The following is a 25,335-nucleotide window of genomic DNA, read 5'->3' as shown; positions in this document are numbered from 1 at the left end:
TAGCCGACTAGATGCTTAAAAGTACAAAACTCACTAGGCCCAGAGCCTACGGCCACACCACACTGAATGCGCCTGATCTCGTCTGATCTCAGAAGCTAAGCAGTGTCGGGCCTAGTTAGTACCTGGATGGGAGACCGCCTGGGAATACCAGGTGCTGTAGGCTTTTTGGTACTCCAAGTTCAGGAAGTGAGCCATTTCTCAATTGCCTTTCAAAACTGCAAGGTCTAGCCGACTAGATGCTTAAAAGTACAAAACTCACAAGGCCCAGAGCCTACGGCCACACCACACTGAATGCGCCCGATCTCGTCTGATCTCGGAAGCTAAGCAGTGTCGGGCCTCGTTAGTACCTGGATGGGAGACCGCCTGGGAATACCAGGTGCTGTAGGCTTTTTTGTGCTCCAAGTTCAGGAAGTGAGCCATTTCACAATTGCCTTTCAAAACTGCAAGGTCTAGCCGACTAGATGCTTAAAAGTACAAAACTCACTAGGCCCAGAGCCTACGGCCACACCACACTGAATGCGCCCGATCTCGGAAGCTAAACAGGGTCGGGCCTAGTTAGTACCTGGATGGGAGACTGCCTGGGAATACCAGGTGCTGTAGGCTTTTTTGTGCTCCATGATTAGTAATTGCGCAACTTCTCAATTATTTTTCAAATTTGGTATGTTTCCAAAATAATTGTATCCCGTTTTATAGCGGAAATGTTGGACAACATCATGAGGGCTGGAGCTACCTTTTTACATAGAATTAGCATACAGGTAGTGTGTTCATGGGTAATAAATCGACTTTCACATGTAATGCAGTACAGAGAATATTGAGTCCTTCAAGAGGCATGAAAGAAAACCATTATTGTGTTGATTGTTCTCTCCACCTCCCTGCAACAGACACAGGATGGATGAATTAAAGTTATCCTACCAGACATAGGAGTCCTGAATGGGCTCACCAGTCTTATATATCTCGCCTGATCGAGCGATGAGCGTGGTATCATGTTGCAAGTGGCTGCATGGCTTAGCTTACTAAATGCAAATGCATAAGAGTAATATTCTTAGCATTCCTAGAGCCTACGGCCACACCACACTGAATGCACCCGATCTCGTCTGATCTCGGAAGTTAAGCAGTGTCAGGCCTAGTTAGTACCTGGATGGGAGACTGCCTGGGAATACCAGGTGCTGTAGGCTTTTTTGTGCTCCAAGTTCAGGAAGTGAGCCCTTTCTCAATTGCCTTTTAAAACTGCAAGGTCTAGCCGACTAGATGCTTAAAAGTACAAAACTCACAGGGCCCAGAGCCTACGGCCACACCACACTGAATGCGCCCGATCTCGTCTGATCTCGGAAGCTAAGCAGTGTCGGGCCTCGTTAGTACCTGGATGGGAGACCGCCTGGGAATACCAGGTGCTGTAGGCTTTTTTGTGCTCCAAGTTCAGGAAGTGAGCCATTTCTCAATTGCCATTCAAAACTGCAAGGTCTAGCTGACTAGATGCTTAAAAGTACAAAACTCACTAGGCCCAGAGACTATGGACACACCACACTGATTGCGCCCGATCTCGTCTGATCTCGGAAGCTAAGCAGTGTCGGGCCTAGTTAGTACCTGGATGGGAGACCACCTGGGAATACCAGGTGCTGTAGGCTTTTTTGTGCTCCAAGTTCAGGAAGTGAGCCATTTCACAATTGCCTTTCAAAACTGCAAGGTCTAGCCGACTAGATGCTTAAAAGTACAAAACTCACTAGGCCCAGAGCCTACGGCCACACCACACTGAATGCGCCTGATCTCGTCTGATCTCAGAAGCTAAGCAGTGTCGGGCCTAGTTAGTACCTGGATGGGAGACCGCCTGGGAATACCAGGTGCTGTAGGCTTTTTTGTACTCCAAGTTCAGGAAGTGAGCCATTTCTCAATTGCCTTTCAAAACTGCAAGGTCTAGCCGACTAGATGCTTAAAAGTACAAAACTCACTAGGCCCAGAGCCTACGGCCACACCACACTGAATGCGCCCGATCTCGGAAGCTAAACAGGGTCGGGCCTAGTTAGTACCTGGATGGGAGACTGCCTGGGAATACCAGGTGCTGTAGGCTTTTTTGTGCTCCATGATTAGTAATTGCGCAACTTCTCAATTATTTTTCAAATTTGGTATGTTTCCAAAATAATTGTATCCCGTTTTATAGCGGAAATGTTGGACAACATCATGAGGGCTGGAGCTACCTTTTTACATAGAATTAGCATACAGGTAGTGTGTTCATGGGTAATAAATCGACTTTCACATGTAATGCAGTACAGAGAATATTGAGTCCTTCAAGAGGCATGAAAGAAAACCATTATTGTGTTGATTGTTCTCTCCACCTCCCTGCAACAGACACAGGATGGATGAATTAAAGTTATCCTACCAGACATAGGAGTCCTGAATGGGCCCACCAGTCTTATATATCTCGCCTGATCGAGCCTGATCGAGCGATGAGCGTGGTATCATGTTGCAAGTGGCTGCATGGCTTAGCTTACTAAATGCAAATGCATAAGAGTAATATTCTTAGCATTCCTAGAGCCTACGGCCACACCACACTGAATGCACCCGATCTCGTCTGATCTCGGAAGTTAAGCAGTGTCAGGCCTAGTTAGTACCTGGATGGGAGACTGCCTGGGAATACCAGGTGCTGTAGGCTTTTTTGTGCTCCAAGTTCAGGAAGTGAGCCCTTTCTCAATTGCCTTTTAAAACTGCAAGGTCTAGCCGACTAGATGCTTAAAAGTACAAAACTCACAAGGCCCAGAGCCTACGGCCACACCACACTGAATGCGCCCGATCTCGTCTGATCTTGGAAGCTAAGCAGTGTCGGGCCTCGTTAGTACCTGGATGGGAGACCGCCTGGGAATACCAGGTGCTGTAGGCTTTTTTGTGCTCCAAGTTCAGGAAGTGAGCCATTTCACAATTGCCTTTCAAAACTGTAAGGTCTAGCCGACTAGATGCTTAAAAGTACAAAACTCACAAGGCCCAGAGCCTACGGCCACACCACACTGAATGCGTCTGATCTCGGAAGCTAAGCAGTGTCGGGCCTCGTTAGTACCTGGATGGGAGACCACCTGAGAATACCAGGTGCTGTAGGCTTTTTTGTGCTCCAAGTTCAGGAAGTGAGCCATTTCACAATTGCCTTTCAAAACTGCAAGGTCTAGCCGACTAGATGCTTAAAAGTACAAAACTCACTAGGCCCAGAGCCTACGGCCACACCACACTGAATGCGCCTGATCTCGGAAGCTAAGCAGGGTCGGGCCTAGTTAGTACCTGGATGGGAGACTGCCTGGGAATACCAGGTGCTGTAGGCTTTTTTGTGCTCCATGATTAGTAATTGCGCAACTTCTCAATTATTTTTCAAATTTGGTATGTTTCCAAAATAATTGTATACCGTTTTATAGCGGAAATGTTGGACAACATCATGAGGGCTGGAGCTACCTTTTTACATAGAATTAGCATACAGGTAGTGTGTTCATGGGTAATAAATCGACTTTCACATGTAATGCAGTACAGAGAATATTGAGTCCTTCAAGAGGCATGAAAGAAAACCATTATTGTGTTGATTGTTCTCGCCACCTCCCTGCAACAGACACAGGATGGATGAATTAAAGTTATCCTACCAGACATAGGAGTCCTGAATGGGCCCACCAGTCTTATATATCTCGCCTGATCGAGCCTGATCGAGCGATGAGCGTGGTATCATGTTGCAAGTGGCTGCATGGCTTAGCTTACTAAATGCAAATGCATAAGAGTAATATTCTTAGCATTCCTAGAGCCTACGGCCACACCACACTGAATGCACCCGATCTCGTCTGATCTCTGAAGTTAAGCAGTGTCAGGCCTAGTTAGTTCCTGGATGGGAGACCGCCTGGGAATACCAGGTGCTGTAGGCTTTTTTGTGCTCCAAGTTCAGGAAGTGAGCCCTTTCTCAATTGCCTTTTAAAACTGCAAGGTCTAGCCGACTAGATGCTTAAAAGTACAAAACTCACTAGGCCCAGAGCCTACGGCCACACCACACTGAATGCGCCTGATCTCGTCTGATCTCAGAAGCTAAGCAGTGTCGGGCCTAGTTAGTACCTGAATGGGAGACCGCCTGGGAATACCAGGTGCTGTAGGCTTTTTTGTACTCCAAGTTCAGGAAGTGAGCCATTTCTCAATTGCCTTTCAAAACTGCAAGGTCTAGCCGACTAGATGCTTAAAAGTACAAAACTCACAAGGCTCAGAGCCTACGGCCACACCACACTGAATGCGCCCGATCTCGTCTGATCTCGGAAGCTAAGCAGTGTCGGGCCTTGTTAGTACCTGGATGGGAGACCGCCTGGGAATACCAGGTGCTGTAGGCTTTTTTGTGCTCCAAGTTCAGGAAGTGAGCCATTTCTCAATTGCCTTTCAAAACTGCAAGGTCTAGCTGACTAGATGCTTAAAAGTACAAAACTCACTAGGCCCAGAGCCTACGGCCACACCACACTGATTGCGCCCGATCTCGGAAGCTAAGCAGTGTCGGGCCTAGTTAGTACCTGGATGGGAGACCACCTGGGAATACCAGGTGCTGTAGGCTTTTTTGTGCTCCAAGTTCAGGAAGTGAGCCATTTCACAATTGCCTTTCAAAACTGTAAGGTCTAGCCGACTAGATGCTTAAAAGTACAAAACTCACAAGGCCCAGAGCCTACGGCCACACCACACTGAATGCGTCTGATCTAGGAAGCTAAGCAGTGTCGGGCCTCGTTAGTACCTGGATGGGAGACCGCCTGGGAATACCAGGTGCTGTAGGCTTTTTTGTGCTCCAAGTTCAGGAAGTGAGCCATTTCACAATTGCCTTTCAAAACTGCAAGGTCTAGCCGACTAGATGCTTAAAAGTACAAAACTCACTAGGCCCAGAGCCTACGGCCACACCACACTGAATGCGCCCGATCTCGGAAGCTAAGCAGGGTCGGGCCTAGTTAGTACCTGGATGGGAGACTGCCTGGGAATACCAGGTGCTGTAGGCTTTTTTGTGCTCCATGATTAGTAATTGCGCAACTTCTCAATTATTTTTCAAATTTGGTATGTTTCCAAAATAATTGTATCCCGTTTTATAGCGGAAATGTTGGACAACATCATGAGGGCTGGAGCTACCTTTTTACATAGAATTAGCATACAGGTAGTGTGTTCATGGGTAATAAATCGACTTTCACATGTAATGCAGTACAGAGAATATTGAGTCCTTCAAGAGGCATGAAAGAAACCCATTATTGTGTTGATTGTTCTCTCCACCTCCCTGCAACAGACACAGGATGGATGAATTAAAGTTATCCTACCAGACATAGGAGTCCTGAATGGGCCCACCAGTCTTATATATCTCGCCTGATCGAGCGATGAGCGTGGTATCATGTTGCAAGTGGCTGCATGGCTTAGCTTACTAAATGCAAATGCATAAGAGTAATATTCTTAGCATTCCTAGAGCCTACGGCCACACCACACTGAATGCACCCGATCTCGTCTGATCTCGGAAGTTAAGCAGTGTCAGGCCTAGTTAGTGCCTGGATGGGAGACCGCCTGGGAATACCAGGTGCTGTAGGCTTTTTTGTGCTCCAAGTTCAGGAAGTGAGCCCTTTCTCAATTGCCTTTTAAAACTGCAAGGTCTAGCCGACTAGATGCTTAAAAGTACAAAACTCACTAGGCCCAGAGCCTACGGCCACACCACACTGAATGCGCCTGATCTTGTCTGATCTCAGAAGCTAAGCAGTGTCGGGCCTAGTTAGTACCTGGATGGGAGACCACCTGGGAATACCAGGTGCTGTAGGCTTTTTTGTGCTCCAAGTTCAGGAAGTGAGCCATTTCACAATTGCCTTTCAAAACTGCAAGGTCTAGCCGACTAGATGCTTAAAAGTACAAAACTCACAAGGCCCAGAGCCTACGGCCACACCACACTGAATGCGCCCGATCTCGTCTGATCTCGGAAGCTAAGCAGTGTCGGGCCTCGTTAGTACCTGGATGGGAGACCGCCTGGGAATACCAGGTGCTGTAGGCTTTTTTGTGCTCCAAGTTCAGGAAGTGAGCCATTTCACAATTGCCTTTCAAAACTGCAAGGTCTAGCCGACTAGATGCTTAAAAGTACAAAACTCACTAGGCCCAGAGCCTACGGCCACACCACACTGAATGCGCCCAATCTCGGAAGCTAAACAGGGTCGGGCCTAGTTAGTACCTGGATGGGAGACTGCCTGGGAATACCAGGTGCTGTAGGCTTTTTTGTGCTCCATGATTAGTAATTGCGCAACTTCTCAATTATTTTTCAAATTTGGTATGTTTCCAAAATAATTGTATCCCGTTTTATAGCGGAAATGTTGGACAACATCATGAGGGCTGGAGCTATCTTTTTACATAGAATTAGCATACAGGTAGTGTGTTCATGGGTAATAAATCGACTTTCACATGTAATGCAGTACAGAGAATATTGAGTCCTTCAAGAGGCATGAAAGAAAACCATTATTGTGTTGATTGTTCTCTCCACCTCCCTGCAACAGACACAGGATGGATGAATTAAAGTTATCCTACCAGACATAGGAGTCCTGAATGGGCTCACCAGTCTTATATATCTCGCCTGATCGAGCGATGAGCGTGGTATCATGTTGCAAGTGGCTGCATGGCTTAGCTTACTAAATGCAAATGCATAAGAGTAATATTCTTAGCATTCCTAGAGCCTACGGCCACACCACACTGAATGCACCCGATCTCGTCTGATCTCGGAAGTTAAGCAGTGTCAGGCCTAGTTAGTACCTGGATGGGAGACCGCCTGGGAATACCAGGTGCTGTAGGCTTTTTTGTGCTCCAAGTTCAGGAAGTGAGCCCTTTCTCAATTGCCTTTTAAAACTGCAAGGTCTAGCCGACTAGATGCTTAAAAGTACAAAACTCACAGGGCCCAGAGCCTACGGCCACACCACACTGAATGCGCCCGATCTCGTCTGATCTCGGAAGCTAAGCAGTGTCGGGCCTCGTTAGTACCTGGATGGGAGACCGCCTGGGAATACCAGGTGCTGTAGGCTTTTTTGTGCTCCAAGTTCAGGAAGTGAGCCATTTCTCAATTGCCATTCAAAACTGCAAGGTCTAGCTGACTAGATGCTTAAAAGTACAAAACTCACTAGGCCCAGAGACTAAGGACACACCACACTGATTGCGCCCGATCTCGTCTGATCTCGGAAGCTAAGCAGTGTCGGGCCTAGTTAGTACCTGGATGGGAGACCGCCTGGGAATACCAGGTGCTGTAGGCTTTTTTGTACTCCAAGTTCAGGAAGTGAGCCATTTCTCAATTGCCTTTCAAAACTGCAAGGTCTAGCCGACTAGATGCTTAAAAGTACAAAACTCACTAGGCCCAGAGCCTACGGCCACACCACACTGAATGCGCCCGATCTCGGAAGCTAAACAGGGTCGGGCCTAGTTAGTACCTGGATGGGAGACTGCCTGGGAATACCAGGTGCTGTAGGCTTTTTTGTGCTCCATGATTAGTAATTGCGCAACTTCTCAATTATTTTTCAAATTTGGTATGTTTCCAAAATAATTGTATCCCGTTTTATAGCGGAAATGTTGGACAACATCATGAGGGCTGGAGCTACCTTTTTACATAGAATTAGCATACAGGTAGTGTGTTCATGGGTAATAAATCGACTTTCACATGTAATGCAGTACAGAGAATATTGAGTCCTTCAAGAGGCATGAAAGAAAACCATTATTGTGTTGATTGTTCTCTCCACCTCCCTGCAACAGACACAGGATGGATGAATTAAAGTTATCCTACCAGACATAGGAGTCCTGAATGGGCCCACCAGTCTTATATATCTCGCCTGATCGAGCCTGATCGAGCGATGAGCGTGGTATCATGTTGCAAGTGGCTGCATGGCTTAGCTTACTAAATGCAAATGCATAAGAGTAATATTCTTAGCATTCCTAGAGCCTACGGCCACACCACACTGAATGCACCCGATCTCGTCTGATCTCGGAAGTTAAGCAGTGTCAGGCCTAGTTAGTACCTGGATGGGAGACTGCCTGGGAATACCAGGTGCTGTAGGCTTTTTTGTGCTCCAAGTTCAGGAAGTGAGCCCTTTCTCAATTGCCTTTTAAAACTGCAAGGTCTAGCCGACTAGATGCTTAAAAGTACAAAACTCACAAGGCCCAGAGCCTACGGCCACACCACACTGAATGCGCCCGATCTCGTCTGATCTCGGAAGCTAAGCAGTGTCGGGCCTCGTTAGTACCTGGATGGGAGACCGCCTGGGAATACCAGGTGCTGTAGGCTTTTTTGTGCTCCAAGTTCAGGAAGTGAGCCATTTCACAATTGCCTTTCAAAACTGTAAGGTCTAGCCGACTAGATGCTTAAAAGTACAAAACTCACAAGGCCCAGAGCCTACGGCCACACCACACTGAATGCGTCTGATCTCGGAAGCTAAGCAGTGTCGGGCCTCGTTAGTACCTGGATGGGAGACCACCTGAGAATACCAGGTGCTGTAGGCTTTTTTGTGCTCCAAGTTCAGGAAGTGAGCCATTTCACAATTGCCTTTCAAAACTGCAAGGTCTAGCCGACTAGATGCTTAAAAGTACAAAACTCACTAGGCCCAGAGCCTACGGCCACACCACACTGAATGCGCCTGATCTCGGAAGCTAAGCAGGGTCGGGCCTAGTTAGTACCTGGATGGGAGACTGCCTGGGAATACCAGGTGCTGTAGGCTTTTTTGTGCTCCATGATTAGTAATTGCGCAACTTCTCAATTATTTTTCAAATTTGGTATGTTTCCAAAATAATTGTATACCGTTTTATAGCGGAAATGTTGGACAACATCATGAGGGCTGGAGCTACCTTTTTACATAGAATTAGCATACAGGTAGTGTGTTCATGGGTAATAAATCGACTTTCACATGTAATGCAGTACAGAGAATATTGAGTCCTTCAAGAGGCATGAAAGAAAACCATTATTGTGTTGATTGTTCTCGCCACCTCCCTGCAACAGACACAGGATGGATGAATTAAAGTTATCCTACCAGACATAGGAGTCCTGAATGGGCCCACCAGTCTTATATATCTCGCCTGATCGAGCCTGATCGAGCGATGAGCGTGGTATCATGTTGCAAGTGGCTGCATGGCTTAGCTTACTAAATGCAAATGCATAAGAGTAATATTCTTAGCATTCCTAGAGCCTACGGCCACACCACACTGAATGCACCCGATCTCGTCTGATCTCTGAAGTTAAGCAGTGTCAGGCCTAGTTAGTTCCTGGATGGGAGACCGCCTGGGAATACCAGGTGCTGTAGGCTTTTTTGTGCTCCAAGTTCAGGAAGTGAGCCCTTTCTCAATTGCCTTTTAAAACTGCAAGGTCTAGCCGACTAGATGCTTAAAAGTACAAAACTCACTAGGCCCAGAGCCTACGGCCACACCACACTGAATGCGCCTGATCTCGTCTGATCTCAGAAGCTAAGCAGTGTCGGGCCTAGTTAGTACCTGAATGGGAGACCGCCTGGGAATACCAGGTGCTGTAGGCTTTTTTGTGCTCCAAGTTCAGGAAGTGAGCCATTTCTCAATTGCCTTTCAAAACTGCAAGGTCTAGCTGACTAGATGCTTAAAAGTACAAAACTCACTAGGCCCAGAGCCTACGGCCACACCACACTGATTGCGCCCGATCTCGTCTGATCTCGGAAGCTAAGCAGTGTCGGGCCTAGTTAGTACCTGGATGGGAGACCACCTGGGAATACCAGGTGCTGTAGGCTTTTTTGTGCAGTTCAGGAAGTGAGCCATTTCACAATTGCCTTTCAAAACTGTAAGGTCTAGCCGACTAGATGCTTAAAAGTACAAAACTCACAAGGCCCAGAGCCTACGGCCACACCACACTGAATGCGTCTGATCTCGGAAGCTAAGCAGTGTCGGGCCTCGTTAGTACCTGGATGGGAGACCACCTGGGAATACCAGGTGCTGTAGGCTTTTTTGTGCTCCAAGTTCAGGAAGTGAGCCATTTCACAATTGCCTTTCAAAACTGCAAGGTCTAGCCGACTAGATGCTTAAAAGTACAAAACTCACTAGGCCCAGAGCCTACGGCCACACCACACTGAATGCGCCTGATCTCGGAAGCTAAGCAGGGTCGGGCCTAGTTAGTACCTGGATGGGAGACTGCCTGGGAATACCAGGTGCTGTAGGCTTTTTTGTGCTCCATGATTAGTAATTGCGCAACTTCTCAATTATTTTTCAAATTTGGTATGTTTCCAAAATAATTGTATACCGTTTTATAGCGGAAATGTTGGACAACATCATGAGGGCTGGAGCTACCTTTTTACATAGAATTAGCATACAGGTAGTGTGTTCATGGGTAATAAATCGACTTTCACATGTAATGCAGTACAGAGAATATTGAGTCCTTCAAGAGGCATGAAAGAAAACCATTATTGTGTTGATTGTTCTCGCCACCTCCCTGCAACAGACACAGGATGGATGAATTAAAGTTATCCTACCAGACATAGGAGTCCTGAATGGGCCCACCAGTCTTATATATCTCGCCTGATCGAGCCTGATCGAGCGATGAGCGTGGTATCATGTTGCAAGTGGCTGCATGGCTTAGCTTACTAAATGCAAATGCATAAGAGTAATATTCTTAGCATTCCTAGAGCCTACGGCCACACCACACTGAATGCACCCGATCTCGTCTGATCTCGGAAGTTAAGCAGTGTCAGGCCTAGTTAGTACCTGGATGGGAGACTGCCTGGGAATACCAGGTGCTGTAGGCTTTTTTGTGCTCCAAGTTCAGGAAGTGAGCCCTTTCTCAATTGCCTTTTAAAACTGCAAGGTCTAGCCGACTAGATGCTTAAAAGTACAAAACTCACTAGGCCCAGAGCCTACGGCCACACCACACTGAATGCGCCTGATCTCAGAAGCTAAGCAGTGTCGGGCCTAGTTAGTACCTGGATGGGAGACCACCTGGGAATCCCAGGTGCTGTAGGCTTTTTTGTGCTCCAAGTTCAGGAAGTGAGCCATTTCACAATTGCCTTTCAAAACTGCAAGGTCTAGCCTACTAGATGCTTAAAAGTACAAAACTCACTAGGCCCAGAGCCTACGGCCACACCACACTGAATGCGCCCGATCTCGGAAGCTAAGCAGGGTCGGGCCTAGTTAGTACCTGGATGGGAGACTGCCTGGGAATACCAGGTGCTGTAGGCTTTTTTGTGCTCCATGATTAGTAATTGCGCAACTTCTCAATTATTTTTCAAATTTGGTATGTTTCCAAAATAATTGTATCCCGTTTTATAGCGGAAATGTTGGACAACATCATGAGGGCTGGAGCTACCTTTTTACATAGAATTAGCATACAGGTAGTGTGTTCATGGGTAATAAATCGACTTTCACATGTAATGCAGTACAGAGAATATTGAGTCCTTCAAGAGGCATGAAAGAAAACCATTATTGTGTTGATTGTTCTCTCCACCTCCCTGCAACAGACACAGGATGGATGAATTAAAGTTATCCTACCAGACATAGGAGTCCTGAATGGGCCCACCAGTCTTATATATCTCGCCTGATCGAGCGCTGATCGAGCGATGAGCGTGGTATCATGTTGCAAGTGGCTGCATGGCTTAGCTTACTAAATGCAAATGCATAAGAGTAATATTCTTAGCATTCCTAGAGCCTACGGCCACACCACACTGAATGCACCCAATCTCGACTGATCTCGGAAGTTAAGCAGTGTCAGGCCTAGTTAGTACCTGGATGGGAGACCGCCTGGGAATACCAGGTGCTGTAGGCTTTTTTGTGCTCCAAGTTCAGGAAGTGAGCCCTTTCTCAATTGCCTTTCAAAACTGCAAGGTCTAGCCGACTAGATGCTTAAAAGTACAAAACTCACTAGGCCCAGAGCCTATGGCCACACCACACTGAATGCGCCTGATCTCGTCTGATCTCAGAAGCTAAGCAGTGTCGGGCCTAGTTAGTACCTGGATGGGAGACCGCCTGGGAATACCAGGTGCTGTAGGCTTTTTTGTACTCCAAGTTCAGGAAGTGAGCCATTTCTCAATTGCCTTTCAAAACTGCAAGGTCTAGCCGACTAGATGCTTAAAAGTACAAAACTCACAAGGCCCAGAGCCTACGGCCACACCACACGGAATGCGCCCGATCTCGTCTGATCTCGGAAGCTAAGCAGTGTCGGGCCTCGTTAGTACCTGGATGGGAGACCGCCTGGGAATACCAGGTGCTGTAGGCTTTTTTGTGCTCCAAGTTCAGGAAGTGAGCCATTTCACAATTGCCTCTCAAAACTGCAAGGTCTAGCCGACTAGATGCTTAAAAGTACAAAACTCACTAGGCCCAGAGCCTACGGCCACACCACACTGAATGCGCCAGATCTCGGAAGCTAAGCAGGGTCGGGCCTAGTTAGTACCTGGATGGGAGACTGCCTGGGAATACCAGGTGCTGTAGGCTTTTTTGTGCTCCATGATTAGTAATTGCGCAACTTCTCAATTATTTTTCAAATTTGGTATGTTTCCAAAATAATTGTATCCCGTTTTATAGCGGAAATGTTGGACAACATCATGAGGGCTGGAGCTACCTTTTTACATAGAATTAGCATACAGGTAGTGTGTTCATGGGTAATAAATCGACTTTCACATGTAATGCAGTACAGAGAATATTGAGTCCTTCAAGAGGCATGAAAGAAACCCATTATTGTGTTGATTGTTCTCTCCACCTCCCTGCAACAGACACAGGATGGATGAATTAAAGTTATCCTACCAGACATAGGAGTCCTGAATGGGCCCACCAGTCTTATATATCTCGCCTGATCGAGCCTGATCGAGCGATGAGCGTGGTATCATGTTGCAAGTGGCTGCATGGCTTAGCTTACTAAATGCAAATGCATAAGAGTAATATTCTTAGCATTCCTAGAGCCTACGGCCACACCACACTGAATGCACCCGATCTCGTCTGATCTCGGAAGTTAAGCAGTGTCAGGCCTAGTTAGTACCTGGATGGGAGACTGCCTGGGAATACCAGGTGCTGTAGGCTTTTTTGTGCTCCAAGTTCAGGAAGTGAGCCCTTTCTCAATTGCCTTTTAAAACTGCAAGGTCTAGCCGACTAGATGCTTAAAAGTACAAAACTCACAAGGCCCAGAGCCTACGGCCACACCACACTGAATGCGCCCGATCTCGTCTGATCTCGGAAGCTAAGCAGTGTCGGGCCTCGTTAGTACCTGGATGGGAGACCGCCTGGGAATACCAGGTGCTGTAGGCTTTTTTGTGCTCCAAGTTCAGGAAGTGAGCCATTTCACAATTGCCTTTCAAAACTGTAAGGTCTAGCCGACTAGATGCTTAAAAGTACAAAACTCACAAGGCCCAGAGCCTACGGCCACACCACACTGAATGCGTCTGATCTCGGAAGCTAAGCAGTGTCGGGCCTCGTTAGTACCTGGATGGGAGACCACCTGAGAATACCAGGTGCTGTAGGCTTTTTTGTGCTCCAAGTTCAGGAAGTGAGCCATTTCACAATTGCCTTTCAAAACTGCAAGGTCTAGCCGACTAGATGCTTAAAAGTACAAAACTCACTAGGCCCAGAGCCTACGGCCACACCACACTGAATGCGCCTGATCTCGGAAGCTAAGCAGGGTCGGGCCTAGTTAGTACCTGGATGGGAGACTGCCTGGGAATACCAGGTGCTGTAGGCTTTTTTGTGCTCCATGATTAGTAATTGCGCAACTTCTCAATTATTTTTCAAATTTGGTATGTTTCCAAAATAATTGTATACCGTTTTATAGCGGAAATGTTGGACAACATCATGAGGGCTGGAGCTACCTTTTTACATAGAATTAGCATACAGGTAGTGTGTTCATGGGTAATAAATCGACTTTCACATGTAATGCAGTACAGAGAATATTGAGTCCTTCAAGAGGCATGAAAGAAAACCATTATTGTGTTGATTGTTCTCGCCACCTCCCTGCAACAGACACAGGATGGATGAATTAAAGTTATCCTACCAGACATAGGAGTCCTGAATGGGCCCACCAGTCTTATATATCTCGCCTGATCGAGCCTGATCGAGCGATGAGCGTGGTATCATGTTGCAAGTGGCTGCATGGCTTAGCTTACTAAATGCAAATGCATAAGAGTAATATTCTTAGCATTCCTAGAGCCTACGGCCACACCACACTGAATGCACCCGATCTCGTCTGATCTCTGAAGTTAAGCAGTGTCAGGCCTAGTTAGTTCCTGGATGGGAGACCGCCTGGGAATACCAGGTGCTGTAGGCTTTTTTGTGCTCCAAGTTCAGGAAGTGAGCCCTTTCTCAATTGCCTTTTAAAACTGCAAGGTCTAGCCGACTAGATGCTTAAAAGTACAAAACTCACTAGGCCCAGAGCCTACGGCCACACCACACTGAATGCGCCTGATCTCGTCTGATCTCAGAAGCTAAGCAGTGTCGGGCCTAGTTAGTACCTGAATGGGAGACCGCCTGGGAATACCAGGTGCTGTAGGCTTTTTTGTGCTCCAAGTTCAGGAAGTGAGCCATTTCTCAATTGCCTTTCAAAACTGCAAGGTCTAGCTGACTAGATGCTTAAAAGTACAAAACTCACTAGGCCCAGAGCCTACGGCCACACCACACTGATTGCGCCCGATCTCGTCTGATCTCGGAAGCTAAGCAGTGTCGGGCCTAGTTAGTACCTGGATGGGAGACCACCTGGGAATACCAGGTGCTGTAGGCTTTTTTGTGCAGTTCAGGAAGTGAGCCATTTCACAATTGCCTTTCAAAACTGTAAGGTCTAGCCGACTAGATGCTTAAAAGTACAAAACTCACAAGGCCCAGAGCCTACGGCCACACCACACTGAATGCGTCTGATCTCGGAAGCTAAGCAGTGTCGGGCCTCGTTAGTACCTGGATGGGAGACCACCTGAGAATACCAGGTGCTGTAGGCTTTTTTGTGCTCCAAGTTCAGGAAGTGAGCCATTTCACAATTGCCTTTCAAAACTGCAAGGTCTAGCCGACTAGATGCTTAAAAGTACAAAACTCACTAGGCCCAGAGCCTACGGCCACACCACACTGAATGCGCCTGATCTCGGAAGCTAAGCAGGGTCGGGCCTAGTTAGTACCTGGATGGGAGACTGCCTGGGAATACCAGGTGCTGTAGGCTTTTTTGTGCTCCATGATTAGTAATTGCGCAACTTCTCAATTATTTTTCAAATTTGGTATGTTTCCAAAATAATTGTATACCGTTTTATAGCGGAAATGTTGGACAACATCATGAGGGCTGGAGCTACCTTTTTACATAGAATTAGCATACAGGTAGTGTGTTCATGGGTAATAAATCGACTTTCACATGTAATGCAGTACAGAGAATATTGAGTCCTTCAAGAGGCATGAAAGAAAACCATTATTGTGTTGATTGTTCTCGCCACCTCCCTGCAACAGACACAGGATGGATGAATTAAAGTTATCCTACCAGACATAGGAGTCCTGAATGGGCCCACCAGTCTTATATATCTCGCCTGATCGAGCCTGATCGAGCGATGAGCGTGGTATCATGTTGCAAGTGGCTGCATGGCTTAGCTTACTAAATGCAAATGCATAAGAGTAATATTCTTAGCATTCCTAGAGCCTACGGCCACACCACACTGAATGCACCCGATCTCGTCTGATCTCTGAAGTTAAGCAGTGTCAGGCCTAGTTAGTTCCTGGATGGGAGACCGCCTGGGAATACCAGGTGCTGTAGGCTTTTTTGTGCTCCAAGTTCAGGAAGTGAGCCCTTTCTCAATTGCCTTTTAAAACTGCAAGGTCTAGCCGACTAGATGCTTAAAAGTACAAAACTCACTAGGCCCAGAGCCTACGGCCACACCACACTGAATGCGCCTGATCTCGTCTGATCTCAGAAGCTAAGCAGTGTCGGGCCTAGTTAGTACCTGAATGGGAGACCGCCTGGGAATACCAGGTGCTGTAGGCTTTTTTGTACTCCAAGTTCAGGAAGTGAGCCATTTCTCAATTGCCTTTCAAAACTGCAAGGTCTAGCCGACTAGATGCTTAAAAGTACAAAACTCACAAGGCTCAGAGCCTACGGCCACACCACACTGAATGCGCCCGATCTCGTCTGATCTCGGAAGCTAAGCAGTGTCGGGCCTTGTTAGTACCTGGATGGGAGACCGCCTGGGAATACCAGGTGCTGTAGGCTTTTTTGTGCTCCAAGTTCAGGAAGTGAGCCATTTCTCAATTGCCTTTCAAAACTGCAAGGTCTAGCTGACTAGATGCTTAAAAGTACAAAACTCACTAGGCCCAGAGCCTACGGCCACACCACACTGATTGCGCCCGATCTCTCTGATCTCGGAAACTAAGCAGTGTCGGGCCTAGTTAGTACCTGGATGGGAGACCACCTGGGAATACCAGGTGCTGTAGGCTTTTTTGTGCTCCAAGTTCAGGAAGTGAGCCATTTCACAATTGCCTTTCAAAACTGTAAGGTCTAGCCGACTAGATGCTTAAAAGTACAAAACTCACAAGGCCCAGAGCCTACGGCCACACCACACTGAATGCATCTGATCTCGGAAGCTAAGCAGTGTCGGGCCTCGTTAGTACCTGGATGGGAGACCACCTGGGAATACCAGGTGCTGTAGGCTTTTTTGTGCTCCAAGTTCAGGAAGTGAGCCATTTCACAATTGCCTTTCAAAACTGCAAGGTCTAGCCGACTAGATGCTTAAAAGTACAAAACTCACTAGGCCCAGAGCCTACGGCCACACCACACTGAATGCGCCTGATCTCGGAAGCTAAGCAGGGTCGGGCCTAGTTAGTACCTGGATGGGAGACTGCCTGGGAATACCAGGTGCTGTAGGCTTTTTTGTGCTCCATGATTAGTAATTGCGCAACTTCTCAATTATTTTTCAAATTTGGTATGTTTCCAAAATAATTGTATACCGTTTTATAGCGGAAATGTTGGACAACATCATGAGGGCTGGAGCTACCTTTTTACATAGAATTAGCATACAGGTAGTGTGTTCATGGGTAATAAATCGACTTTCACATGTAATGCAGTACAGAGAATATTGAGTCCTTCAAGAGGCATGAAAGAAAACCATTATTGTGTTGATTGTTCTCGCCACCTCCCTGCAACAGACACAGGATGGATGAATTAAAGTTATCCTACCAGACATAGGAGTCCTGAATGGGCCCACCAGTCTTATATATCTCGCCTGATCGAGCCTGATCGAGCGATGAGCGTGGTATCATGTTGCAAGTGGCTGCATGGCTTAGCTTACTAAATGCAAATGCATAAGAGTAATATTCTTAGCATTCCTAGAGCCTACGGCCACACCACACTGAATGCACCCGATCTCGTCTGATCTCGGAAGTTAAGCAGTGTCAGGCCTAGTTAGTACCTGGATGGGAGACTGCCTGGGAATACCAGGTGCTGTAGGCTTTTTTGTGCTCCAAGTTCAGGAAGTGAGCCCTTTCTCAATTGCCTTTTAAAACTGCAAGGTCTAGCCGACTAGATGCTTAAAAGTACAAAACTCACTAGGCCCAGAGCCTACGGCCACACCACACTGAATGCGCCTGATCTCAGAAGCTAAGCAGTGTCGGGCCTAGTTAGTACCTGGATGGGAGACCACCTGGGAATCCCAGGTGCTGTAGGCTTTTTTGTGCTCCAAGTTCAGGAAGTGAGCCATTTCACAATTGCCTTTCAAAACTGCAAGGTCTAGCCTACTAGATGCTTAAAAGTACAAAACTCACTAGGCCCAGAGCCTACGGCCACACCACACTGAATGCGCCCAATCTCGGAAGCTAAGCAGGGTCGGGCCTAGTTAGTACCTGGATGGGAGACTGCCTGGGAATACCAGGTGCTGTAGGCTTTTTTGTGCTCCATGATTAGTAATTGCGCAACTTCTCAATTATTTTTCAAATTTGGTATGTTTCCAAAATAATTGTATCCCGTTTTATAGCGGAAATGTTGGACAACATCATGAGGGCTGGAGCTACCTTTTTACATAGAATTAGCATACAGGTAGTGTGTTCATGGGTAATAAATCGACTTTCACATGTAATGCAGTACAGAGAATATTGAGTCCTTCAAGAGGCATGAAAGAAAACCATTATTGTGTTGATTGTTCTCTCCACCTCCCTGCAACAGACACAGGATGGATGAATTAAAGTTATCCTACCAGACAGAGGAGTCCTGAATGGGCCCACCAGTCTTATATATCTCGCCTGATCGAGCGCTGATCGAGCGATGAGCGTGGTATCATGTTGCAAGTGGCTGCATGGCTTAGCTTACTAAATGCAAATGCATAAGAGTAATATTCTTAGCATTCCTAGAGCCTACGGCCACACCACACTGAATGCACCCGATCTCGACTGATCTCGGAAGTTAAGCAGTGTCAGGCCTAGTTAGTACCTGGATGGGAGACCGCCTGGGAATACCAGGTGCTGTAGGCTTTTTTGTGCTCCAAGTTCAGGAAGTGAGCCCTTTCTCAATTGCCTTTCAAAACTGCAAGGTCTAGCCGACTAGATGCTTAAAAGTACAAAACTCACTAGGCCCAGAGCCTATGGCCACACCACACTGAATGCGCCTGATCTCGTCTGATCTCAGAAGCTAAGCAGTGTCGGGCCTAGTTAGTACCTGGATGGGAGACCGCCTGGGAATACCAGGTGCTGTAGGCTTTTTTGTACTCCAAGTTCAGGAAGTGAGCCATTTCTCAATTGCCTTTCAAAACTGCAAGGTCTAGCCGACTAGATGCTTAAAAGTACAAAACTCACAAGGCCCAGAGCCTACGGCCACACCACACGGAATGCGCCCGATCTCGTCTGATCTCGGAAGCTAAGCAGTGTCGGGCCTCGTTAGTACCTGGATGGGAGACCGCCTGGGAATACCAGGTGCTGTAGGCTTTTTTGTGCTCCAAGTTCAGGAAGTGAGCCATTTCACAATTGCCTCTCAAAACTGCAAGGTCTAGCCGACTAGATGCTTAAAAGTACAAAACTCACTAGGCCCAGAGCCTACGGCCACACCACACTGAATGCGCCAGATCTCGGAAGCTAAGCAGGGTCGGGCCTAGTTAGTACCTGGATGGGAGACTGCCTGGGAATACCAGGTGCTGTAGGCTTTTTTGTGCTCCATGATTAGTAATTGCGCAACTTCTCAATTATTTTTCAAATTTGGTATGTTTCCAAAATAATTGTATCCCGTTTTATAGCGGAAATGTTGGACAACATCATGAGGGCTGGAGCTACCTTTTTACATAGAATTAGCATACAGGTAGTGTGTTCATGGGTAATAAATCGACTTTCACATGTAATGCAGTACAGAGAATATTGAGTCCTTCAAGAGGCATGAAAGAAACCCATTATTGTGTTGATTGTTCTCTCCACCTCCCTGCAACAGACACAGGATGGATGAATTAAAGTTATCCTACCAGACATAGGAGTCCTGAATGGGCCCACCAGTCTTATATATCTCGCCTGATCGAGCCTGATCGAGCGATGAGCGTGGTATCATGTTGCAAGTGGCTGCATGGCTTAGCTTACTAAATGCAAATGCATAAGAGTAATATTCTTAGCATTCCTAGAGCCTACGGCCACACCACACTGAATGCACCCGATCTCGTCTGATCTCGGAAGTTAAGCAGTGTTAGGCCTAGTTAGTACCTGGATGGGAGAATGCCTGGGAATACCAGGTGCTGTAGGCTTTTTTGTGCTCCAAGTTCAGGAAGTGAGCCCTTTCTCAATTGCCTTTCAAAACTGCAAGGTCTAGCCGACTAGATGCTTAAAAGTACAAAACTCACTAGGCCCAGAGCCTATGGCCACACCACACTGAATGCGCCTGATCTCGTCTGATCTCAGAAGCTAAGCAGTGTCGGGCCTAGTTAGTACCTGGATGGGAGACCGCCTGGGAATACCAGGTGCTGTAGGCTTTTTTGTACTCCAAGTTCAGGAAGTGAGCCATTTCTCAATTGCCTTTCAAAACTGCAAGGTCTAGCCGACTAGATGCTTAAAAGTACAAAACTCACAAGGCTCAGAGCCTACGGCCACACCACACTGAATGCGCCCGATCTCGTCTGATCTCGGAAGCTAAGCAGTGTCGGGCCTTGTTAGTACCTGGATGGGAGACCGCCTGGGAATACCAGGTGCTGTAGGCTTTTTTGTGCTCCAAGTTCAGGAAGTGAGCCATTTCTCAATTGCCTTTCAAAACTGCAAGGTCTAGCTGACTAGATGCTTAAAAGTACAAAACTCACTAGGCCCAGAGCCTACGGCCACACCACACTGATTGCGCCCGATCTCTCTGATCTCGGAAGCTAAGCAGTGTCGGGCCTAGTTAGTACCTGGATGGGAGACCACCTGGGAATACCAGGTGCTGTAGGCTTTTTTGTGCTCCAAGTTCAGGAAGTGAGCCATTTCACAATTGCCTTTCAAAACTGTAAGGTCTAGCCGACTAGATGCTTAAAAGTACAAAACTCACAAAACTCACAAGGCCCAGAGCCTACGGCCACACCACACTGAATGCGTCTGATCTCGGAAGCTAAGCAGTGTCGGGCCTCGTTAGTACCTGGATGGGAGACCACCTGGGAATACCAGGTGCTGTAGGCTTTTTTGTGCTCCAAGTTCAGGAAGTGAGCCATTTCACAATTGCCTTTCAAAACTGCAAGGTCTAGCCGACTAGATGCTTAAAAGTACAAAACTCACTAGGCCCAGAGCCTACGGCCACACCACACTGAATGCGCCTGATCTCGGAAGCTAAGCAGGGTCAGGCCTAGTTAGTACCTGGATGGGAGACTGCCTGGGAATACCAGGTGCTGTAGGCTTTTTTGTGCTCCATGATTAGTAATTGCGCAACTTCTCAATTATTTTTCAAATTTGGTATGTTTCCAAAATAATTGTATACCGTTTTATAGCGGAAATGTTGGACAACATCATGAGGGCTGGAGCTACCTTTTTACATAGAATTAGCATACAGGTAGTGTGTTCATGGGTAATAAATCGACTTTCACATGTAATGCAGTACAGAGAATATTGAGTCCTTCAAGAGGCATGAAAGAAAACCATTATTGTGTTGATTGTTCTCGCCACCTCCCTGCAACAGACACAGGATGGATGAATTAAAGTTATCCTACCAGACATAGGAGTCCTGAATGGGCCCACCAGTCTTATATATCTCGCCTGATCGAGCCTGATCGAGCGATGAGCGTGGTATCATGTTGCAAGTGGCTGCATGGCTTAGCTTACTAAATGCAAATGCATAAGAGTAATATTCTTAGCATTCCTAGAGCCTACGGCCACACCACACTGAATGCACCCGATCTCGTCTGATCTCGGAAGTTAAGCAGTGTCAGGCCTAGTTAGTACCTGGATGGGAGACTGCCTGGGAATACCAGGTGCTGTAGGCTTTTTTGTGCTCCAAGTTCAGGAAGTGAGCCCTTTCTCAATTGCCTTTTAAAACTGCAAGGTCTAGCCGACTAGATGCTTAAAAGTACAAAACTCACTAGGCCCAGAGCCTACGGCCACACCACACTGAATGCGCCTGATCTCAGAAGCTAAGCAGTGTCGGGCCTAGTTAGTACCTGGATGGGAGACCACCTGGGAATCCCAGGTGCTGTAGGCTTTTTTGTGCTCCAAGTTCAGGAAGTGAGCCATTTCACAATTGCCTTTCAAAACTGCAAGGTCTAGCCTACTAGATGCTTAAAAGTACAAAACTCACTAGGCCCAGAGCCTACGGCCACACCACACTGAATGCGCCCGATCTCGGAAGCTAAGCAGGGTCGGGCCTAGTTAGTACCTGGATGGGAGACTGCCTGGGAATACCAGGTGCTGTAGGCTTTTTTGTGCTCCATGATTAGTAATTGCGCAACTTCTCAATTATTTTTCAAATTTGGTATGTTTCCAAAATAATTGTATCCCGTTTTATAGCGGAAATGTTGGACAACATCATGAGGGCTGGAGCTACCTTTTTACATAGAATTAGCATACAGGTAGTGTGTTCATGGGTAATAAATCGACTTTCACATGTAATGCAGTACAGAGAATATTGAGTCCTTCAAGAGGCATGAAAGAAAACCATTATTGTGTTGATTGTTCTCTCCACCTCCCTGCAACAGACACAGGATGGATGAATTAAAGTTATCCTACCAGACATAGGAGTCCTGAATGGGCCCACCAGTCTTATATATCTCGCCTGATCGAGCGCTGATCGAGCGATGAGCGTGGTATCATGTTGCAAGTGGCTGCATGGCTTAGCTTACTAAATGCAAATGCATAAGAGTAATATTCTTAGCATTCCTAGAGCCTACGGCCACACCACACTGAATGCACCCGATCTCGACTGATCTCGGAAGTTAAGCAGTGTCAGGCCTAGTTAGTACCTGGATGGGAGACCGCCTGGGAATACCAGGTGCTGTAGGCTTTTTTGTGCTCCAAGTTCAGGAAGTGAGCCCTTTCTCAATTGCCTTTCAAAACTGCAAGGTCTAGCCGACTAGATGCTTAAAAGTACAAAACTCACTAGGCCCAGAGCCTATGGCCACACCACACTGAATGCGCCTGATCTCGTCTGATCTCAGAAGCTAAGCAGTGTCGGGCCTAGTTAGTACCTGGATGGGAGACCGCCTGGGAATACCAGGTGCTGTAGGCTTTTTTGTACTCCAAGTTCAGGAAGTGAGCCATTTCTCAATTGCCTTTCAAAACTGCAAGGTCTAGCCGACTAGATGCTTAAAAGTACAAAACTCACAAGGCCCAGAGCCTACGGCCACACCACACGGAATGCGCCCGATCTCGTCTGATCTCGGAAGCTAAGCAGTGTCGGGCCTCGTTAGTACCTGGATGGGAGACCGCCTGGGAATACCAGGTGCTGTAGGCTTTTTTGTGCTCCAAGTTCAGGAAGTGAGCCATTTCACAATTGCCTCTCAAAACTGCAAGGTCTAGCCGACTAGATGCTTAAAAGTACAAAACTCACTAGGCCCAGAGCCTACGGCCACACCACACTGAATGCGCCAGATCTCGGAAGCTAAGCAGGGTCGGGCCTAGTTAGTACCTGGATGGGAGACTGCCTGGGAATACCAGGTGCTGTAGGCTTTTTTGTGCTCCATGATTAGTAATTGCGCAACTTCTCAATTATTTTTCAAATTTGGTATGTTTCCAAAATAATTGTATCCCGTTTTATAGCGGAAATGTTGGACAACATCATGAGGGCTGGAGCTACCTTTTTACATAGAATTAGCATACAGGTAGTGTGTTCATGGGTAATAAATCGACTTTCACATGTAATGCAGTACAGAGAATATTGAGTCCTTCAAGAGGCATGAAAGAAACCCATTATTGTGTTGATTGTTCTCTCCACCTCCCTGCAACAGACACAGGATGGATGAATTAAAGTTATCCTACCAGACATAGGAGTCCTGAATGGGCCCACCAGTCTTATATATCTCGCCTGATCGAGCCTGATCGAGCGATGAGCGTGGTATCATGTTGCAAGTGGCTGCATGGCTTAGCTTACTAAATGCAAATGCATAAGAGTAATATTCTTAGCATTCCTAGAGCCTACGGCCACACCACACTGAATGCACCCGATCTCGTCTGATCTCGGAAGTTAAGCAGTGTTAGGCCTAGTTAGTACCTGGATGGGAGAATGCCTGGGAATACCAGGTGCTGTAGGCTTTTTTGTGCTCCAAGTTCAGGAAGTGAGCCCTTTCTCAATTGCCTTTCAAAACTGCAAGGTCTAGCCGACTAGATGCTTAAAAGTACAAAACTCACTAGGCCCAGAGCCTATGGCCACACCACACTGAATGCGTCTGATCTCAGAAGCTAAGCAGTGTCGGGCCTAGTTAGTACCTGGATGGGAGACCGCCTGGGAATACCAGGTGCTGTAGGCTTTTTTGTACTCCAAGTTCAGGAAGTGAGCCATTTCTCAATTGCCTTTCAAAACTGCAAGGTCTAGCCGACTAGATGCTTAAAAGTACAAAACTCACAAGGCCCAGAGCCTACGGCCACACCACACTGAATGCGCCCGATCTCGTCTGATCTCGGAAGCTAAGCAGTGTTGGGCCTCGTTAGTACCTGGATGGGAGACCGCCTGGGAATACCAGGTGCTGTAGGCTTTTTTGTGCTCCAAGTTCAGGAAGTGAGCCATTTCACAATTGCCTCTCAAAACTGCAAGGTCTAGCCGACTAGATGCTTAAAAGTACAAAACTCACTAGGCCCAGAGCCTACGGCCACACCACACTGAATGCGCCCGATCTCGGAAGCTAAGCAGGGTCGGGCCTAGTTAGTACCTGGATGGGAGACTGCCTGGGAATACCAGGTGCTGTAGGCTTTTTTGTGCTCCATGATTAGTAATTGCGCAACTTCTCAATTATTTTTCAAATTTGGTATGTTTCCAAAATAATTGTATCCCGTTTTATAGCGGAAATGTTGGACAACATCATGAGGGCTGGAGCTACCTTTTTACATAGAATTAGCATACAGGTAGTGTGTTCATGGGTAATAAATCGACTTTCACATGTAATGCAGTACAGAGAATATTGAGTCCTTCAAGAGGCATGAAAGAAACCCATTATTGTGTTGATTGTTCTCTCCACCTCCCTGCAACAGACACAGGATGGATGAATTAAAGTTATCCTACCAGACATAGGAGTCCTGAATGGGCCCACCAGTCTTATATATCTCGCCTGATCGAGCCTGATCGAGCGATGAGCGTGGTATCATGTTGCAAGTGGCTGCATGGCTTAGCTTACTAAATGCAAATGCATAAGAGTAATATTCTTAGCATTCCTAGAGCCTACGGCCACACCACACTGAATGCACCCGATCTCGTCTGATCTCGGAAGTTAAGCAGTGTTAGGCCTAGTTAGTACCTGGATGGGAGACCGCCTGGGAATACCAGGTGCTGTAGGCTTTTTTGTGCTCCAAGTTCAGGAAGTGAGCCCTTTCTCAATTGCCTTTCAAAACTGCAAGGTCTAGCCGACTAGATGCTTAAAAGTACAAAACTCACTAGGCCCAGAGCCTATGGCCACACCACACTGAATGCGCCTGATCTCGTCTGATCTCAGAAGCTAAGCAGTGTCGGGCCTAGTTAGTACCTGGATGGGAGACCGCCTGGGAATACCAGGTGCTGTAGGCTTTTTTGTACTCCAAGTTCAGGAAGTGAGCCATTTCTCAATTGCCTTTCAAAACTGCAAGGTCTAGCCGACTAGATGCTTAAAAGTACAAAACTCACAAGGCCCAGAGCCTACGGCCACACCACACTGAATGCGCCCGATCTCGTCTGATCTCGGAAGCTAAGCAGTGTCGGGCCTCGTTAGTACCTGAATGGGAGACCGCCTGGGAATACCAGGTGCTGTAGGCTTTTTTGTGCTCCAAGTTCAGGAAGTGAGCCATTTCACAATTGCCTTTCAAAACTGCAAGGTC

At 47.1% G+C, this 25,335-nt stretch overlaps 50 non-coding genes and 34 pseudogenes across 50 annotated transcripts; all 84 read left to right on the top strand.

Annotated features, from left to right (window-relative positions):
* Nucleotides 1–44: 44 nt before the first annotated feature.
* Nucleotides 45–163, top strand: LOC138455125 (5S ribosomal RNA). The gene has a single exon (XR_011261767.1). It is a non-coding gene; the product is annotated as a 5S ribosomal RNA (ribosomal RNA).
* Nucleotides 164–269: 106 nt separating this feature from the next.
* LOC138462150 (5S ribosomal RNA) lies at nt 270–388 on the top strand. The gene has a single exon (XR_011264754.1). It is a non-coding gene; the product is annotated as a 5S ribosomal RNA (ribosomal RNA).
* Nucleotides 389–494: 106 nt separating this feature from the next.
* LOC138457699 (5S ribosomal RNA) lies at nt 495–603 on the top strand (annotated as a pseudogene).
* A 453-nt stretch (nt 604–1,056) lies between these two features.
* LOC138463431 (5S ribosomal RNA) lies at nt 1,057–1,175 on the top strand. The gene has a single exon (XR_011266018.1). It is a non-coding gene; the product is annotated as a 5S ribosomal RNA (ribosomal RNA).
* A 106-nt stretch (nt 1,176–1,281) lies between these two features.
* On the top strand, nt 1,282–1,400 carry LOC138462149 (5S ribosomal RNA). The gene has a single exon (XR_011264753.1). It is a non-coding gene; the product is annotated as a 5S ribosomal RNA (ribosomal RNA).
* A 106-nt stretch (nt 1,401–1,506) lies between these two features.
* Nucleotides 1,507–1,625, top strand: LOC138454913 (5S ribosomal RNA). The gene has a single exon (XR_011261570.1). It is a non-coding gene; the product is annotated as a 5S ribosomal RNA (ribosomal RNA).
* Nucleotides 1,626–1,731: 106 nt separating this feature from the next.
* Nucleotides 1,732–1,850, top strand: LOC138455113 (5S ribosomal RNA). Its single transcript, XR_011261756.1, has one exon. It is a non-coding gene; the product is annotated as a 5S ribosomal RNA (ribosomal RNA).
* Nucleotides 1,851–1,956: 106 nt separating this feature from the next.
* LOC138457697 (5S ribosomal RNA) lies at nt 1,957–2,065 on the top strand (annotated as a pseudogene).
* A 463-nt stretch (nt 2,066–2,528) lies between these two features.
* LOC138463430 (5S ribosomal RNA) lies at nt 2,529–2,647 on the top strand. The gene has a single exon (XR_011266017.1). It is a non-coding gene; the product is annotated as a 5S ribosomal RNA (ribosomal RNA).
* Nucleotides 2,648–2,753: 106 nt separating this feature from the next.
* LOC138464812 (5S ribosomal RNA) lies at nt 2,754–2,872 on the top strand. Its single transcript, XR_011267389.1, has one exon. It is a non-coding gene; the product is annotated as a 5S ribosomal RNA (ribosomal RNA).
* A 106-nt stretch (nt 2,873–2,978) lies between these two features.
* LOC138458749 (5S ribosomal RNA) lies at nt 2,979–3,087 on the top strand (annotated as a pseudogene).
* A 106-nt stretch (nt 3,088–3,193) lies between these two features.
* On the top strand, nt 3,194–3,302 carry LOC138458037 (5S ribosomal RNA; annotated as a pseudogene).
* Nucleotides 3,303–3,765: 463 nt separating this feature from the next.
* On the top strand, nt 3,766–3,884 carry LOC138455040 (5S ribosomal RNA). The gene has a single exon (XR_011261686.1). It is a non-coding gene; the product is annotated as a 5S ribosomal RNA (ribosomal RNA).
* Nucleotides 3,885–3,990: 106 nt separating this feature from the next.
* Nucleotides 3,991–4,109, top strand: LOC138461807 (5S ribosomal RNA). The gene has a single exon (XR_011264414.1). It is a non-coding gene; the product is annotated as a 5S ribosomal RNA (ribosomal RNA).
* Nucleotides 4,110–4,215: 106 nt separating this feature from the next.
* Nucleotides 4,216–4,334, top strand: LOC138461114 (5S ribosomal RNA). The gene has a single exon (XR_011263751.1). It is a non-coding gene; the product is annotated as a 5S ribosomal RNA (ribosomal RNA).
* A 106-nt stretch (nt 4,335–4,440) lies between these two features.
* LOC138455944 (5S ribosomal RNA) lies at nt 4,441–4,549 on the top strand (annotated as a pseudogene).
* Nucleotides 4,550–4,655: 106 nt separating this feature from the next.
* On the top strand, nt 4,656–4,764 carry LOC138459414 (5S ribosomal RNA; annotated as a pseudogene).
* A 106-nt stretch (nt 4,765–4,870) lies between these two features.
* Nucleotides 4,871–4,979, top strand: LOC138457056 (5S ribosomal RNA; annotated as a pseudogene).
* A 453-nt stretch (nt 4,980–5,432) lies between these two features.
* LOC138464994 (5S ribosomal RNA) lies at nt 5,433–5,551 on the top strand. The gene has a single exon (XR_011267569.1). It is a non-coding gene; the product is annotated as a 5S ribosomal RNA (ribosomal RNA).
* Nucleotides 5,552–5,657: 106 nt separating this feature from the next.
* Nucleotides 5,658–5,776, top strand: LOC138463117 (5S ribosomal RNA). The gene has a single exon (XR_011265702.1). It is a non-coding gene; the product is annotated as a 5S ribosomal RNA (ribosomal RNA).
* Nucleotides 5,777–5,882: 106 nt separating this feature from the next.
* Nucleotides 5,883–6,001, top strand: LOC138462147 (5S ribosomal RNA). Its single transcript, XR_011264751.1, has one exon. It is a non-coding gene; the product is annotated as a 5S ribosomal RNA (ribosomal RNA).
* A 106-nt stretch (nt 6,002–6,107) lies between these two features.
* LOC138459218 (5S ribosomal RNA) lies at nt 6,108–6,216 on the top strand (annotated as a pseudogene).
* A 453-nt stretch (nt 6,217–6,669) lies between these two features.
* Nucleotides 6,670–6,788, top strand: LOC138461440 (5S ribosomal RNA). The gene has a single exon (XR_011264055.1). It is a non-coding gene; the product is annotated as a 5S ribosomal RNA (ribosomal RNA).
* Nucleotides 6,789–6,894: 106 nt separating this feature from the next.
* Nucleotides 6,895–7,013, top strand: LOC138462146 (5S ribosomal RNA). Its single transcript, XR_011264749.1, has one exon. It is a non-coding gene; the product is annotated as a 5S ribosomal RNA (ribosomal RNA).
* Nucleotides 7,014–7,119: 106 nt separating this feature from the next.
* On the top strand, nt 7,120–7,238 carry LOC138455612 (5S ribosomal RNA; annotated as a pseudogene).
* Nucleotides 7,239–7,344: 106 nt separating this feature from the next.
* Nucleotides 7,345–7,453, top strand: LOC138457696 (5S ribosomal RNA; annotated as a pseudogene).
* Nucleotides 7,454–7,916: 463 nt separating this feature from the next.
* LOC138463429 (5S ribosomal RNA) lies at nt 7,917–8,035 on the top strand. Its single transcript, XR_011266016.1, has one exon. It is a non-coding gene; the product is annotated as a 5S ribosomal RNA (ribosomal RNA).
* Nucleotides 8,036–8,141: 106 nt separating this feature from the next.
* LOC138462145 (5S ribosomal RNA) lies at nt 8,142–8,260 on the top strand. The gene has a single exon (XR_011264748.1). It is a non-coding gene; the product is annotated as a 5S ribosomal RNA (ribosomal RNA).
* Nucleotides 8,261–8,366: 106 nt separating this feature from the next.
* On the top strand, nt 8,367–8,475 carry LOC138458748 (5S ribosomal RNA; annotated as a pseudogene).
* A 106-nt stretch (nt 8,476–8,581) lies between these two features.
* On the top strand, nt 8,582–8,690 carry LOC138458036 (5S ribosomal RNA; annotated as a pseudogene).
* Nucleotides 8,691–9,153: 463 nt separating this feature from the next.
* Nucleotides 9,154–9,272, top strand: LOC138455039 (5S ribosomal RNA). Its single transcript, XR_011261685.1, has one exon. It is a non-coding gene; the product is annotated as a 5S ribosomal RNA (ribosomal RNA).
* A 106-nt stretch (nt 9,273–9,378) lies between these two features.
* LOC138461805 (5S ribosomal RNA) lies at nt 9,379–9,497 on the top strand. Its single transcript, XR_011264412.1, has one exon. It is a non-coding gene; the product is annotated as a 5S ribosomal RNA (ribosomal RNA).
* Nucleotides 9,498–9,603: 106 nt separating this feature from the next.
* On the top strand, nt 9,604–9,722 carry LOC138460408 (5S ribosomal RNA). Its single transcript, XR_011263135.1, has one exon. It is a non-coding gene; the product is annotated as a 5S ribosomal RNA (ribosomal RNA).
* Nucleotides 9,723–9,824: 102 nt separating this feature from the next.
* LOC138457818 (5S ribosomal RNA) lies at nt 9,825–9,933 on the top strand (annotated as a pseudogene).
* A 106-nt stretch (nt 9,934–10,039) lies between these two features.
* Nucleotides 10,040–10,148, top strand: LOC138458035 (5S ribosomal RNA; annotated as a pseudogene).
* Nucleotides 10,149–10,611: 463 nt separating this feature from the next.
* LOC138463428 (5S ribosomal RNA) lies at nt 10,612–10,730 on the top strand. The gene has a single exon (XR_011266015.1). It is a non-coding gene; the product is annotated as a 5S ribosomal RNA (ribosomal RNA).
* Nucleotides 10,731–10,836: 106 nt separating this feature from the next.
* On the top strand, nt 10,837–10,945 carry LOC138455948 (5S ribosomal RNA; annotated as a pseudogene).
* Nucleotides 10,946–11,051: 106 nt separating this feature from the next.
* On the top strand, nt 11,052–11,160 carry LOC138457054 (5S ribosomal RNA; annotated as a pseudogene).
* A 464-nt stretch (nt 11,161–11,624) lies between these two features.
* On the top strand, nt 11,625–11,743 carry LOC138454990 (5S ribosomal RNA). The gene has a single exon (XR_011261640.1). It is a non-coding gene; the product is annotated as a 5S ribosomal RNA (ribosomal RNA).
* Nucleotides 11,744–11,849: 106 nt separating this feature from the next.
* Nucleotides 11,850–11,968, top strand: LOC138461741 (5S ribosomal RNA). The gene has a single exon (XR_011264348.1). It is a non-coding gene; the product is annotated as a 5S ribosomal RNA (ribosomal RNA).
* Nucleotides 11,969–12,074: 106 nt separating this feature from the next.
* Nucleotides 12,075–12,193, top strand: LOC138465085 (5S ribosomal RNA). The gene has a single exon (XR_011267660.1). It is a non-coding gene; the product is annotated as a 5S ribosomal RNA (ribosomal RNA).
* A 106-nt stretch (nt 12,194–12,299) lies between these two features.
* LOC138458369 (5S ribosomal RNA) lies at nt 12,300–12,408 on the top strand (annotated as a pseudogene).
* Nucleotides 12,409–12,871: 463 nt separating this feature from the next.
* On the top strand, nt 12,872–12,990 carry LOC138463427 (5S ribosomal RNA). The gene has a single exon (XR_011266014.1). It is a non-coding gene; the product is annotated as a 5S ribosomal RNA (ribosomal RNA).
* Nucleotides 12,991–13,096: 106 nt separating this feature from the next.
* LOC138462144 (5S ribosomal RNA) lies at nt 13,097–13,215 on the top strand. The gene has a single exon (XR_011264747.1). It is a non-coding gene; the product is annotated as a 5S ribosomal RNA (ribosomal RNA).
* Nucleotides 13,216–13,321: 106 nt separating this feature from the next.
* LOC138458747 (5S ribosomal RNA) lies at nt 13,322–13,430 on the top strand (annotated as a pseudogene).
* Nucleotides 13,431–13,536: 106 nt separating this feature from the next.
* Nucleotides 13,537–13,645, top strand: LOC138458033 (5S ribosomal RNA; annotated as a pseudogene).
* Nucleotides 13,646–14,108: 463 nt separating this feature from the next.
* On the top strand, nt 14,109–14,227 carry LOC138455038 (5S ribosomal RNA). Its single transcript, XR_011261684.1, has one exon. It is a non-coding gene; the product is annotated as a 5S ribosomal RNA (ribosomal RNA).
* A 106-nt stretch (nt 14,228–14,333) lies between these two features.
* LOC138461804 (5S ribosomal RNA) lies at nt 14,334–14,452 on the top strand. Its single transcript, XR_011264410.1, has one exon. It is a non-coding gene; the product is annotated as a 5S ribosomal RNA (ribosomal RNA).
* A 106-nt stretch (nt 14,453–14,558) lies between these two features.
* LOC138460396 (5S ribosomal RNA) lies at nt 14,559–14,677 on the top strand. Its single transcript, XR_011263133.1, has one exon. It is a non-coding gene; the product is annotated as a 5S ribosomal RNA (ribosomal RNA).
* Nucleotides 14,678–14,779: 102 nt separating this feature from the next.
* On the top strand, nt 14,780–14,888 carry LOC138458745 (5S ribosomal RNA; annotated as a pseudogene).
* A 106-nt stretch (nt 14,889–14,994) lies between these two features.
* LOC138458032 (5S ribosomal RNA) lies at nt 14,995–15,103 on the top strand (annotated as a pseudogene).
* A 463-nt stretch (nt 15,104–15,566) lies between these two features.
* LOC138455037 (5S ribosomal RNA) lies at nt 15,567–15,685 on the top strand. Its single transcript, XR_011261683.1, has one exon. It is a non-coding gene; the product is annotated as a 5S ribosomal RNA (ribosomal RNA).
* A 106-nt stretch (nt 15,686–15,791) lies between these two features.
* LOC138461803 (5S ribosomal RNA) lies at nt 15,792–15,910 on the top strand. Its single transcript, XR_011264409.1, has one exon. It is a non-coding gene; the product is annotated as a 5S ribosomal RNA (ribosomal RNA).
* Nucleotides 15,911–16,016: 106 nt separating this feature from the next.
* On the top strand, nt 16,017–16,135 carry LOC138461113 (5S ribosomal RNA). Its single transcript, XR_011263750.1, has one exon. It is a non-coding gene; the product is annotated as a 5S ribosomal RNA (ribosomal RNA).
* Nucleotides 16,136–16,241: 106 nt separating this feature from the next.
* Nucleotides 16,242–16,359, top strand: LOC138455571 (5S ribosomal RNA; annotated as a pseudogene).
* A 106-nt stretch (nt 16,360–16,465) lies between these two features.
* Nucleotides 16,466–16,574, top strand: LOC138457447 (5S ribosomal RNA; annotated as a pseudogene).
* A 106-nt stretch (nt 16,575–16,680) lies between these two features.
* LOC138458031 (5S ribosomal RNA) lies at nt 16,681–16,789 on the top strand (annotated as a pseudogene).
* Nucleotides 16,790–17,252: 463 nt separating this feature from the next.
* LOC138463426 (5S ribosomal RNA) lies at nt 17,253–17,371 on the top strand. Its single transcript, XR_011266012.1, has one exon. It is a non-coding gene; the product is annotated as a 5S ribosomal RNA (ribosomal RNA).
* Nucleotides 17,372–17,477: 106 nt separating this feature from the next.
* On the top strand, nt 17,478–17,586 carry LOC138455947 (5S ribosomal RNA; annotated as a pseudogene).
* A 106-nt stretch (nt 17,587–17,692) lies between these two features.
* LOC138458762 (5S ribosomal RNA) lies at nt 17,693–17,801 on the top strand (annotated as a pseudogene).
* Nucleotides 17,802–18,265: 464 nt separating this feature from the next.
* Nucleotides 18,266–18,384, top strand: LOC138463901 (5S ribosomal RNA). Its single transcript, XR_011266485.1, has one exon. It is a non-coding gene; the product is annotated as a 5S ribosomal RNA (ribosomal RNA).
* A 106-nt stretch (nt 18,385–18,490) lies between these two features.
* On the top strand, nt 18,491–18,609 carry LOC138461740 (5S ribosomal RNA). The gene has a single exon (XR_011264347.1). It is a non-coding gene; the product is annotated as a 5S ribosomal RNA (ribosomal RNA).
* Nucleotides 18,610–18,715: 106 nt separating this feature from the next.
* LOC138465084 (5S ribosomal RNA) lies at nt 18,716–18,834 on the top strand. The gene has a single exon (XR_011267659.1). It is a non-coding gene; the product is annotated as a 5S ribosomal RNA (ribosomal RNA).
* A 106-nt stretch (nt 18,835–18,940) lies between these two features.
* On the top strand, nt 18,941–19,049 carry LOC138458368 (5S ribosomal RNA; annotated as a pseudogene).
* Nucleotides 19,050–19,512: 463 nt separating this feature from the next.
* LOC138454817 (5S ribosomal RNA) lies at nt 19,513–19,631 on the top strand. Its single transcript, XR_011261475.1, has one exon. It is a non-coding gene; the product is annotated as a 5S ribosomal RNA (ribosomal RNA).
* A 106-nt stretch (nt 19,632–19,737) lies between these two features.
* Nucleotides 19,738–19,856, top strand: LOC138461739 (5S ribosomal RNA). Its single transcript, XR_011264346.1, has one exon. It is a non-coding gene; the product is annotated as a 5S ribosomal RNA (ribosomal RNA).
* A 106-nt stretch (nt 19,857–19,962) lies between these two features.
* Nucleotides 19,963–20,081, top strand: LOC138461112 (5S ribosomal RNA). The gene has a single exon (XR_011263749.1). It is a non-coding gene; the product is annotated as a 5S ribosomal RNA (ribosomal RNA).
* Nucleotides 20,082–20,187: 106 nt separating this feature from the next.
* Nucleotides 20,188–20,305, top strand: LOC138454733 (5S ribosomal RNA). The gene has a single exon (XR_011261397.1). It is a non-coding gene; the product is annotated as a 5S ribosomal RNA (ribosomal RNA).
* Nucleotides 20,306–20,420: 115 nt separating this feature from the next.
* LOC138457817 (5S ribosomal RNA) lies at nt 20,421–20,529 on the top strand (annotated as a pseudogene).
* A 106-nt stretch (nt 20,530–20,635) lies between these two features.
* LOC138459225 (5S ribosomal RNA) lies at nt 20,636–20,744 on the top strand (annotated as a pseudogene).
* Nucleotides 20,745–21,207: 463 nt separating this feature from the next.
* Nucleotides 21,208–21,326, top strand: LOC138463425 (5S ribosomal RNA). The gene has a single exon (XR_011266011.1). It is a non-coding gene; the product is annotated as a 5S ribosomal RNA (ribosomal RNA).
* Nucleotides 21,327–21,432: 106 nt separating this feature from the next.
* LOC138455946 (5S ribosomal RNA) lies at nt 21,433–21,541 on the top strand (annotated as a pseudogene).
* Nucleotides 21,542–21,647: 106 nt separating this feature from the next.
* On the top strand, nt 21,648–21,756 carry LOC138457053 (5S ribosomal RNA; annotated as a pseudogene).
* Nucleotides 21,757–22,220: 464 nt separating this feature from the next.
* Nucleotides 22,221–22,339, top strand: LOC138463900 (5S ribosomal RNA). The gene has a single exon (XR_011266484.1). It is a non-coding gene; the product is annotated as a 5S ribosomal RNA (ribosomal RNA).
* Nucleotides 22,340–22,445: 106 nt separating this feature from the next.
* On the top strand, nt 22,446–22,564 carry LOC138461738 (5S ribosomal RNA). The gene has a single exon (XR_011264344.1). It is a non-coding gene; the product is annotated as a 5S ribosomal RNA (ribosomal RNA).
* A 106-nt stretch (nt 22,565–22,670) lies between these two features.
* Nucleotides 22,671–22,789, top strand: LOC138465082 (5S ribosomal RNA). Its single transcript, XR_011267657.1, has one exon. It is a non-coding gene; the product is annotated as a 5S ribosomal RNA (ribosomal RNA).
* A 106-nt stretch (nt 22,790–22,895) lies between these two features.
* Nucleotides 22,896–23,004, top strand: LOC138458367 (5S ribosomal RNA; annotated as a pseudogene).
* A 463-nt stretch (nt 23,005–23,467) lies between these two features.
* On the top strand, nt 23,468–23,586 carry LOC138454816 (5S ribosomal RNA). Its single transcript, XR_011261474.1, has one exon. It is a non-coding gene; the product is annotated as a 5S ribosomal RNA (ribosomal RNA).
* A 106-nt stretch (nt 23,587–23,692) lies between these two features.
* LOC138456491 (5S ribosomal RNA) lies at nt 23,693–23,801 on the top strand (annotated as a pseudogene).
* Nucleotides 23,802–23,907: 106 nt separating this feature from the next.
* On the top strand, nt 23,908–24,026 carry LOC138461184 (5S ribosomal RNA). Its single transcript, XR_011263815.1, has one exon. It is a non-coding gene; the product is annotated as a 5S ribosomal RNA (ribosomal RNA).
* Nucleotides 24,027–24,132: 106 nt separating this feature from the next.
* LOC138457052 (5S ribosomal RNA) lies at nt 24,133–24,241 on the top strand (annotated as a pseudogene).
* Nucleotides 24,242–24,704: 463 nt separating this feature from the next.
* Nucleotides 24,705–24,823, top strand: LOC138458292 (5S ribosomal RNA). The gene has a single exon (XR_011262390.1). It is a non-coding gene; the product is annotated as a 5S ribosomal RNA (ribosomal RNA).
* Nucleotides 24,824–24,929: 106 nt separating this feature from the next.
* LOC138461737 (5S ribosomal RNA) lies at nt 24,930–25,048 on the top strand. Its single transcript, XR_011264343.1, has one exon. It is a non-coding gene; the product is annotated as a 5S ribosomal RNA (ribosomal RNA).
* Nucleotides 25,049–25,154: 106 nt separating this feature from the next.
* On the top strand, nt 25,155–25,273 carry LOC138463148 (5S ribosomal RNA). The gene has a single exon (XR_011265733.1). It is a non-coding gene; the product is annotated as a 5S ribosomal RNA (ribosomal RNA).
* The last annotated feature ends 62 nt before the right edge of the window (nt 25,274–25,335 follow it).

Source organism: Ambystoma mexicanum, chromosome 4p (genome assembly GCF_040938575.1).
Source record: "Ambystoma mexicanum isolate Mex_15411 chromosome 4p, UKY_AmexF1_1, whole genome shotgun sequence".
Taxonomy (NCBI): domain Eukaryota; kingdom Metazoa; phylum Chordata; class Amphibia; order Caudata; family Ambystomatidae; genus Ambystoma; species Ambystoma mexicanum.
This window is presented reverse-complemented; position numbering and strand designations above follow the sequence as displayed.